Source organism: Phaethon aethereus, assembly GCF_964289735.1.
Source record: "Phaethon aethereus genome assembly, chromosome: W".
Lineage (NCBI taxonomy): Eukaryota > Metazoa > Chordata > Aves > Phaethontiformes > Phaethontidae > Phaethon > Phaethon aethereus.
The window spans coordinates 33,738,680-33,748,212 of NC_138581.1; positions in this window are offsets into that span (position 1 = coordinate 33,738,680).

A 9,533-nucleotide genomic window follows, 5' to 3' on the forward strand; every position below is an offset into this window, starting at 1 on the left:
TTCCTTCCTTCACTTGAAAAACCTCCACAATACACAAGTAATTTGTTGTAACTGGCTAATTTGCAGGCCAGTTGCTTTTGTTATGTTACTAGAAGTGTTTTAATTAATACAAAGCACTTTCTTCCCCAGCAATAATTTTCCAAGGATTCTTTGAAGGTAAGTTTCTTACATTCATAAAAGTAACCATGTTTCTAAAATAATGTTTCTTACAGGCCTCTAATACAGTGCATCTCAAAATATTCTGCATGAAAGGCAAACCTTGCAATTTCTTAGCACCGTATTTTGGGTGGTTGTTTTACAGTGTTTACGTTCTAGGAAGAAGATCCAGGAAAAGAATTAAATTTTCTTCTGAAAACTACATGATGTACTTAAAAAGAGGATCCAGGAAACATCCACACTTCAGCACGAACTGTAGGAATCACACCATTAAGCCACTGTGGTGGGTTGACCTTGGCTAGATGCCAGGTGCTGAAAGCTTACTCCCCTCCTCAGCTAGACAGGGGAGAGAAAAATATAACGAGAAGCTTGTGGGTCAAGAAAAGGACAGGGAGAGATCAGTCAGCAATTACCGTCACAGGCAAAACAGACTCAACTTGGGGAAATTAGTTTTATACTCCTTTAAATTAAGAAGGTATACATGAAACTGAAGTTTTAAACGGTGATATCAAAAAGATACAACTACCTATACTGAATTCATTGACTTGTTTTTAAAGGATCCAGACAGCAACTCTCATTTTGTTTGCCTTTGCTACTTTTTGAGTGCTACCCCCTGCTTCAAGGAATATTTGATTAAACTGGAAATTTCTGGCTAATGTGGACTCATGAGAACCCACACTGAAGACACCTGAAATTTCACGTGCACCTTTAGGTGCAGTAGATGGAGCTAGTGGAAAAAAAAGAGAAGCTTGTGGAATCATCAAACTGAAGCAATTTTCACATCAAAGCTAACAAACCTCAGATTACTTGGCCAAACCCAATTTAAAATCAATAACCATCAACATTATGTAAGCTGCTGAAGAGCATGTAGGTAAAGTGAGATGATGAACTTAGTCCATTTCTGAATATTATTGAGCATTTACAGAGACAGCATCTAAAAAGCAATCACACTAGGTCCTCACTGTGCCAGGGGCTGTACAAATAAAGGAGAACAATAATCCAAACAAGTTTATGGTCTCTATGCTCATGTGAACATGTGACTAAGACAAGCAAAGACTCAAAAAAAGAAAAAAGGTAACCCAGACATTAAGATTCTTAGCCAGGAGGAAACAATGATGACCACACCACCTGGCTACTACTAGAAATCAGTTTCTTTTCAAAAACAGGCAGAGCTGAGACTGCATTAAACTAGAAGGAGGACAACCAGTGTTCTCAGTTGGCATTGAACTCAAGCCCCTGTGTAACAACAGCTACATGCAACAAAAACTATGGAAAAAAAAATAAAAATGCAGTCTTACAGGAGCAAAGAACAGCTGGGAGAGCAGAGGTGACAATTAAAAACCCCATAATATCATATGCCAAATGGGACACTGCTAAACTATGAAGAGTTCCAAGGCAGAGCCATTTCTCTTATGGTAACAGAGGCACAAGAGGGGAGAACCCATATCCTAAATTCTAGCCCCTTCAAAGCAGCCTAGAGCTGAGCTGACAGGAAACTAAATTACTTTCCTATGATTACTAAATTACTTTCCTAATGATTACTATCATTAAACCACCTTCTTATCATTAAAAGGAGTACTGCCAGAGCAGTGTCAAGACACATCACAGAAATGAGGTGTCGTGGTTTAGCCCCAGCCGGCAGCTAAGCACCACGCAGCCGCTCGCTCACTCTCCCTCCCACAGCGGGACGGGGGAGAGAATTAGGAAAAACCTCGTGGGTTGAGATAAACACGGTTTAATAGGACAGAAAGAAAGAAGGGAACAATAATGATAATACCAACAAAGGAATGTATAAGAACAAGTGATGCCCAATACAGAAATTGCTCACCACCCCGTGATCGACAGCCCGTCCCCGAGCAGCGATTTTCGCCCCCCCGGCCAACTCCAGTTTATGTACTGGGCATGACGTCGTATGGTAGGGAATATCTCTTTGGCCAGTCTGGGTCAGCTGTCCCGGCTGTGTCCCCTCCCAGCTCCCCGTGCACCCCCAGCCTGCTCGCTGGCAGGCCAGCACAAGAAGCTGGACTGTCCTTGACGGCTCAGCAACAACCCAAAACATCAGCACATTATCAACAGTTCCTCATCCCAAATCCAAAACACAGTCTCACACTAGCTTCTGTGAGGAAAACCAGCTCTATCCTGGCTGAAACCAGGACAGTATCCACCCCTTATTCCATACCATTTACGTCATGCCCAGGTCCTATACTTTTCAATACATTCCAATTATTCATTATTACTCTTCCTGTCCTTTAATATATACACACAGATATCACTCTCTTAGTCCATGGGCCATCACTTAAAATGTCTATGGAGTTCAGTCAGTCCATGACTCTGGGCTTCATCCATCATAGCAGTCTCTCAGGGCAGGGGAGATGGTATGTGGTGTTGGATTGTCATCTGGCACGGTCCATGTCCATGATCTGCAGGTCGAAGATGTCGATCTCGAGGGATTTGTTGGGCGCAAGCTGCTGAAGCCAGTTCTGGTTTCATCACTGCTGCACGTTGCTTGGTTTCAGTGAAGCTCATTCTTCATCAGTCTGGGTGATTCTTACTATAATACCATTGATATGGTAGATAGCAGCCATAGTAGTAATGTCATTCTGAACAATTAACATAATACAATTCAAACCATTGACTGTTTTCACCCAAAATCAAGTCTCCTTGAGGTACACATCGGACTTCCCCATCCTTCCGCATTACCCACCAAGTGCACCCAGGTCCCTGGGCAAAGGCAATCCCACGAATGGGTTTGCCTTTTCCTAATGCAGGAGTAACCCAGACTGTCTTCCCCAGCATGTTTCTCACATGCACCACAGGGACTTTATCCCCTTCTACAGTACGTAGAAGTTTTGATTGGGCAGGGCCGGCTCTATTAGTAGATCCCCTAGTGTTGACTAACCAGGTGGCTTTGGCTAAATGTTTATCCCAATTTTTGAATGTCCCATCACCCATTGCTCTCAGTGTAGTCTTTAACAGTCCGTTGTATCGTTCAATTTTTCCGGAAGCTGGTGCATGATAGGGGATGTGATACACCCACTCAATGCCGTGCTCTTTGGCCCAGGTGTCTATGAGGTTGTTTCGGAAATGAGTCCCATTGTCTGACTCAATTCTTTCGGGGGTGCCATGTCGCCATAAGACTTGCTTTTCAAGGCCCAGGATAGTGTTCCGGGCGGTGGCATGGGGCACAGGGTATGTTTCCAGCCATCCGGTGGTTGCTTCCACCATGGTAAGCACATAGCGCTTGCCTTGGCGAGTTTGTGGAAGTGGGATATAGTCAATCTGCCAGGCCTCCCCATATTTATATTTCAGCCATCGTCCTTCATACCAGAGAGGCTTTAACCGCTTGGCTTGTTTGATCGCAGCACACGTTTCACATTCATGGATAACCTGTGCAATAGCATCCATGGTCAGGTCCACCCCTCGATCCCGAGCCCATCTATATGTTGCATCTCTTCCCTGATGGCCTGAGGTGTCATGGGCCCACCGAGCTATAAATAATTCACCCTTATGTTGCCAGTCCAGATCCACCTGAGCCACTTCAATCTTAGCAGCCTGATCCACCTGATGGTTGTTTTGATGTTCTTCGGTGGCCCGACTCTTGGGTACGTGAGCATCTACGTGACGTACTTTTATGACGAGATTCTCTAGTCGGGCAGCAATATCTTGCCACATTTCAGCAGCCCAGATGGGCTTGCCTCTGCGTTGCCAGTTGCTCTGCTTCCATTGCTGCAGCCACCCCCATAGAGCATTTGCTACCATCCATGAGTCAGTATAAAGATAGAGTACTGGCCATTTTTCTCGTTCAGCAATATCTAAAGCCAGCTGGATTGCTTTCACCTCCGCAAACTGACTTGATTCACCTTGTCCTTCAGCCACTTCTGCAACTCGTCGTATAGGGCTCCATACAGCAGCTTTCCACCTTCGATGTTTGCCTACAATACGACAGGACCCATCAGTAAACAGGGCATATTGCCTTTCGTTCTCTGGCAGTTCATTATATGGTGGAGCCTCTTCAGCACGCGCCACCTCCTCTTCCGGTGATATTCCAAAATCTTTGCCTTCTGGCCAGTCCATGATCACTTCCAAGATTCCCGGGCGATTAAGATTTCCTATTCGAGCCCGCTGTGTAATAAGCGCGACCCACTTACTCCACGTAGCATCAGTCGCATGATGTGTAGAGGGGACCCTCCCTTTGAACATCCAGCCCAGCACCGGCAGTCGGGGTGCCAGGAGGAGCTGTGCTTCAGTACCAACCACTTCTGAGGCAGCTCGAACTCCTTCATATGCCGCCAATATCTCCTTTTCAGTTGGAGTATAGCGGGACTCAGATCCCCTATATCCTCGACTCCAAAACCCTAGAGGTCGACCTCGAGTCTCTCCTGGTGCCTTCTGCCAGAGACTCCAGGTAGGGCCATTCTCCCCGGCTGCCGTGTAGAGCACATTTTTAACATCTTGTCCTGCCCGTACTGGCCCGAGGGCTACGGCATGAACTATCTCCTGTTTGATTTGTTCGAAGGCTTGTCGTTGCTCAGGGCCCCATTTAAAATCGTTCTTCTTCCGGGTCACTTGATAAAGAGGGCTTACAATCAGACTGTAATTTGGAATATGCATTCTCCAGAAACCCACAACACCCAGAAATGCTTGTGTTTCTTTTTTGCTAGTTGGTGGAGACATAGCTGTTATTTTGTTGATCACATCCGTTGGGATCTGTCGACGTCCATCTTGCCATTTTATTCCTAAAAACTGGATCTCTTGTGCAGGTCCCTTGACTTTACTTTGCTTTATAGCAAAACCAGCTTTCAGAAGGACTTGAATTATTTTCTTCCCTTTCTCGAAAACTTCTTCTGCTGTGTTGCCCCATACGATGATGTCATCAATGTATTGCAGATGCTCTGGAGCTTCACCCTGTTCCAGTGCAGTTTGTATCAGCCCATGGCAAATGGTAGGGCTGTGTTTCCACCCCTGGGGAAGTCGATTCCAGGTGTATTGGACACCTCTCCAAGTGAAAGCAAACTGTGGCCTGCACTCTGCTGCCAAAGGGATCGAGAAAAACGCGTTAGCAATATCAATGGTGGCGTACCACTTGGCTGCCTTTGACTCCAGTTCATATTGAAGTTCTAGCATGTCCGGCACAGCAGCGCTCAGTGGCGGCGTGACTTCATTCAGGCCACGATAGTCTACTGTCAGTCTCCACTCTCCATTAGACTTTCGCACTGGCCATATGGGGCTGTTGAAGGGTGAGTGAGTCTTGCTGATCACTCCTTGGCTCTCCAGCCGACGAATCAGCTCATGGATGGGGATCAGGGAGTCTCTGTTGGTGCGATATTGCCGCCGGTGCACTGTTGTGGTAGCGATCGGCACCTGTTGTTCTTTGACCCTGAGCAACCCCACCACAGAAGGGTCCTCTGAGAGACCAGGCAAGGTGGACAGCTGTTTAATTTCTTCCGTCTCCAAGGCAGCTATACCAAAAGCCCACCGGTACCCTTTTGGGTCCTTGAAATACCCTCTCCTGAGGTAGTCTATGCCCAGGATGCACGGAGCCTCCGGGCCAGTCACAATGGGGTGCTTCTGCCACTCATTCCCAGTTAGGCTCACTTCAGCCTCCAGTACAGTCAGCTGTTGGGATCCCCCTGTCACTCCAGAAATACAGATGGGTTCTGCCCCTATATGGCTTGATGGCATCAGGGTACATTGTGCACCGGTGTCCACTAAAGCCTTATATTCCTGTGGGTCTGACGTGCCAGGCCATCTAATCCACACAGTCCAATAAACTCGGTTGTCCCTCTCCTCCGCCTGGCTGGAGGCAGGGCCCCTCTAATCCTGCTCATAGTACTCGTTACCCACTTCTTGTAAATAGGAATCAGAAGTCCCTTCAAGAGGATCAGAGGTGAGATCAGCTCTTCTATTCTTTCTGGGAAGCTGCCCACTGGAAAGTGGAGCGACGATTTTCCTCGAGGAACCTGAACCCCCTTTTGTAATTGTTTTTCCTTGCAGCTCGCGTATTCGTGCCTCTAGGGTCGAGGTAGGTTTTCCATCCCACCTCCTCATGTCCTCTCCGTAGTCACGCAATTGAAACCACAGGGTGGCTCGTGGTGTGTATCCTCTATATCTTCTCTCTTGAACAGAAGAGCGCTTACTCCTAATGGCTGAGACACTGGTCCGTATGGGTGGAGGGTAGGGCATATCCTCTTTGAATTGCCGGAACTCTCGGGACAGTTTCTCTATAGCAGAGACGCAGGCCCGTAGGGAGGAAGAGAGACTTTCTTCGTATTGCCGGAGTTGGCCAGCCAATTCATCCACCGTTGGTCTCTCTCCGTCCTTCCAGGCCATTACTGCTAATGAGTTGGCATATGATGATGGTGCACTCCGTACAAACTTCCGCCACATAGGTTGCGTGCAATTGACTTCATCTGGATCTTTGGATGATTGTCCATTGTCCAAGCCACCATAAATCACTTCCAGCACCGCTAGCTCCCTCAGGTACTGGATACCTTTCTCCATGGTGGTCCACTTGCCTGGGTGACATAGAACATCTTCCTTGAAGGGATACCTTTCCTTCACACCTGACAGGAGTCGTCTCCAGAGGCTGAGGACTTGTGCACCTTTTCCAATTGCTTTGTCAATGCCCCCTTCCCTAGAAAGGGATCCCAGCTGCTTGGCTTCCCTACCCTCTAATTCCAGGCTACTGGCCCCATTATCCCAGCATCGGAGCAGCCAGGTGACAATGTGCTCACCTGGACGACGGCTGAAATCCTTTCGCATATCTCGCAATTCACTCAGGGATAGAGATCGGGTAGTTACCGTCTCTTTTATAAGTTCTTCCTCTTCCTCCTCTTCAAGCGATGACTCGCTCTCTTCCCTCTTCCGTGCTTGTGATGGCCCTGCTTCAGAGCACTCTGCCTCCTCACTCTCTTCCTCTGGCTCCTTCTTAGCAGGATCTTCCTCCTCCCTTACTAAACGAGCTGACTTCCGCTTCCAAGATTTCTTCTTTTGTACAGGGGCAACTGATACCGGGATGGGCTGGTCCTCTGGTTCAGCTGCAACAGTCTGAGTAGCTACAGTGCCCGCCGTGGGGGTTGGAGTAGTGGCAGTGCCCGCCGTGGGGGTTGGAGTAGTGACAGTGCCTGCTACAGACGTTGGAGTAGTCACAGTGCCTGCCACATTGCCATCAGACCCAGAGAGCCCCTCTCCCCTTTGCACAGTGTTAAATAGGGTTCGGTAGGCATGGGCCAGGCCCCAGCACATGGCAATGATTTGTGTCTCCTTGGAGCTGCCAGGCTGACAGCATACTTCTTCCAGATATTCTGCTAGTTTATCAGGATTCTGCACTTGTTCGGGAGTGAAGCTCCAAAACACCGGAGGTGCCCACCGCCCCAGGCATTTGCCCATGCTGTTCCACACACCCTGCCATTCATAACTATCCAGCCTTGGGGCAGATCTCCGGGTGATATTCTTAAATTGCTTGCCAACCTTAGACAAAACTGAAACCATGTTCCCCAGAAGTAGCAATAGAGGTATTTTAACCAGCCAAGGGTGTTCAAAATACTGAAAAATTATTGTGATGAAGGAGGAAATGTTATGATAGAGGGTATCAAAGGTACCATTCTGCATTTCCTCCATAAAAAACCTTTCAGAGGCAGAAGTATAATTGCTAATCGACTCCACAAGACTGTAGCCAAAATACAGTAACGGCTTTAGTACAGAGCTCAGATGATACCACATTAAGCTCAAGGTCAGTGCTCTAAAAACAAAATTCACAGGCGAGACATTACTAATCATTGCAGAGTACAGCAGCCCGCAGAAACCAACACCGATCCTTAACATGTACAGCAAAGACGAGAGCATGATGCAAATCAAACTGATATTGTGACCTGCAACCGTTATTATCTCAAGCCTCGGGCCCCACGTTGGGCGCCAAAAAGGACTGTCGTGGTTTAGCCCCAGCCGGCAGCTAAGCACCACGCAGCCGCTCGCTCACTCTCCCTCCCACAGCGGGACGGGGGAGAGAATTAGGAAAAACCTCGTGGGTTGAGATAAACACGGTTTAATAGGACAGAAAGAAAGAAGGGAACAATAATGATAATACCAACAAAGGAATGTATAAGAACAAGTGATGCCCAATACAGAAATTGCTCACCACCCCGTGATCGACAGCCCGTCCCCGAGCAGCGATTTTCGCCCCCCTGGCCAACTCCAGTTTATGTACTGGGCATGACGTCGTATGGTAGGGAATATCTCTTTGGCCAGTCTGGGTCAGCTGTCCCGGCTGTGTCCCCTCCCAGCTCCCCGTGCACCCCCAGCCTGCTCGCTGGCAGGCCAGCACAAGAAGCTGGACTGTCCTTGACGGCTCAGCAACAACCCAAAACATCAGCACATTATCAACAGTTCCTCATCCCAAATCCAAAACAGTCTCACACTAGCTTCTGTGAGGAAAACCAGCTCTATCCTGGCTGAAACCAGGACATGAGGAAACAAGGTAAGAAAGGTCAGACAGTTTTGCCAAGACTATGCATTCTGTGGATAAGCAGAAGATTCCAGTCCCTTCTGCTGATACCAAAAAAGTTGGCAAGAAAACCCTCTAACACTTAGTTTGAAGTTTTAGAAGGCAGGCATTCTTTATTGCAGTGCTGGAGACACAGGGGATAGCTCCGCCCAATGTGTCTGTCTTGACTTTCATAAGCACTTCATAGAATCACAGAATCATTAAGGTTGGAAAAGACCTTTAAGATCATCAAGTCCAACTGTCAATCCAACACCACCATGCCCACTAAACCATGTCCCGAAGTGCCACATCCACACGTTTTTTGAACACCTCTAGTGATGGTGACTCCACCACCTCCCTGGGCAGCCTGTTCCAATGCTTGACCACCCTCTCGGTGAAGAAATTTTTCCTAATATCTAATCTAAACCTCCCCTGGTGCAACTTGAGGCCATTTCCTCTCATCCTATTGCTATTTACTTGGGAGAAGAGACCAACACCTCGCCACAACCACATCTTTTATTGTAACAAGCTATACATATTAATTTCATTTTCTGAGAAATCTCCGCCTCCCTGCCTATCTACTACATTTACATAATGCTGGCGTTGCAAAACTACACTACGCCTGCACGGGGATCTCGGGTGGTTGTCGGTGGTCGTTTGGGGAGTTAGCCCCCTACTCCTTTTTCCCTTTTATGGTCACAGGTCTCCTGAGGATAGTTTCTTCTCCTTGGATGTTTGCCCCTTCTGTTGTACAGCCAAGCAATTCTTTCTCATCACCCTTGTTTGAGCACTCCTGCTAGGATGTTTCTGTTCTCAAGGTTAAGATATCTTCTCTGTACTCATTAATCTCTCAGTCCTTGCTCTTAACCCTTCTTTGTTTTAATTTCATGAGGCC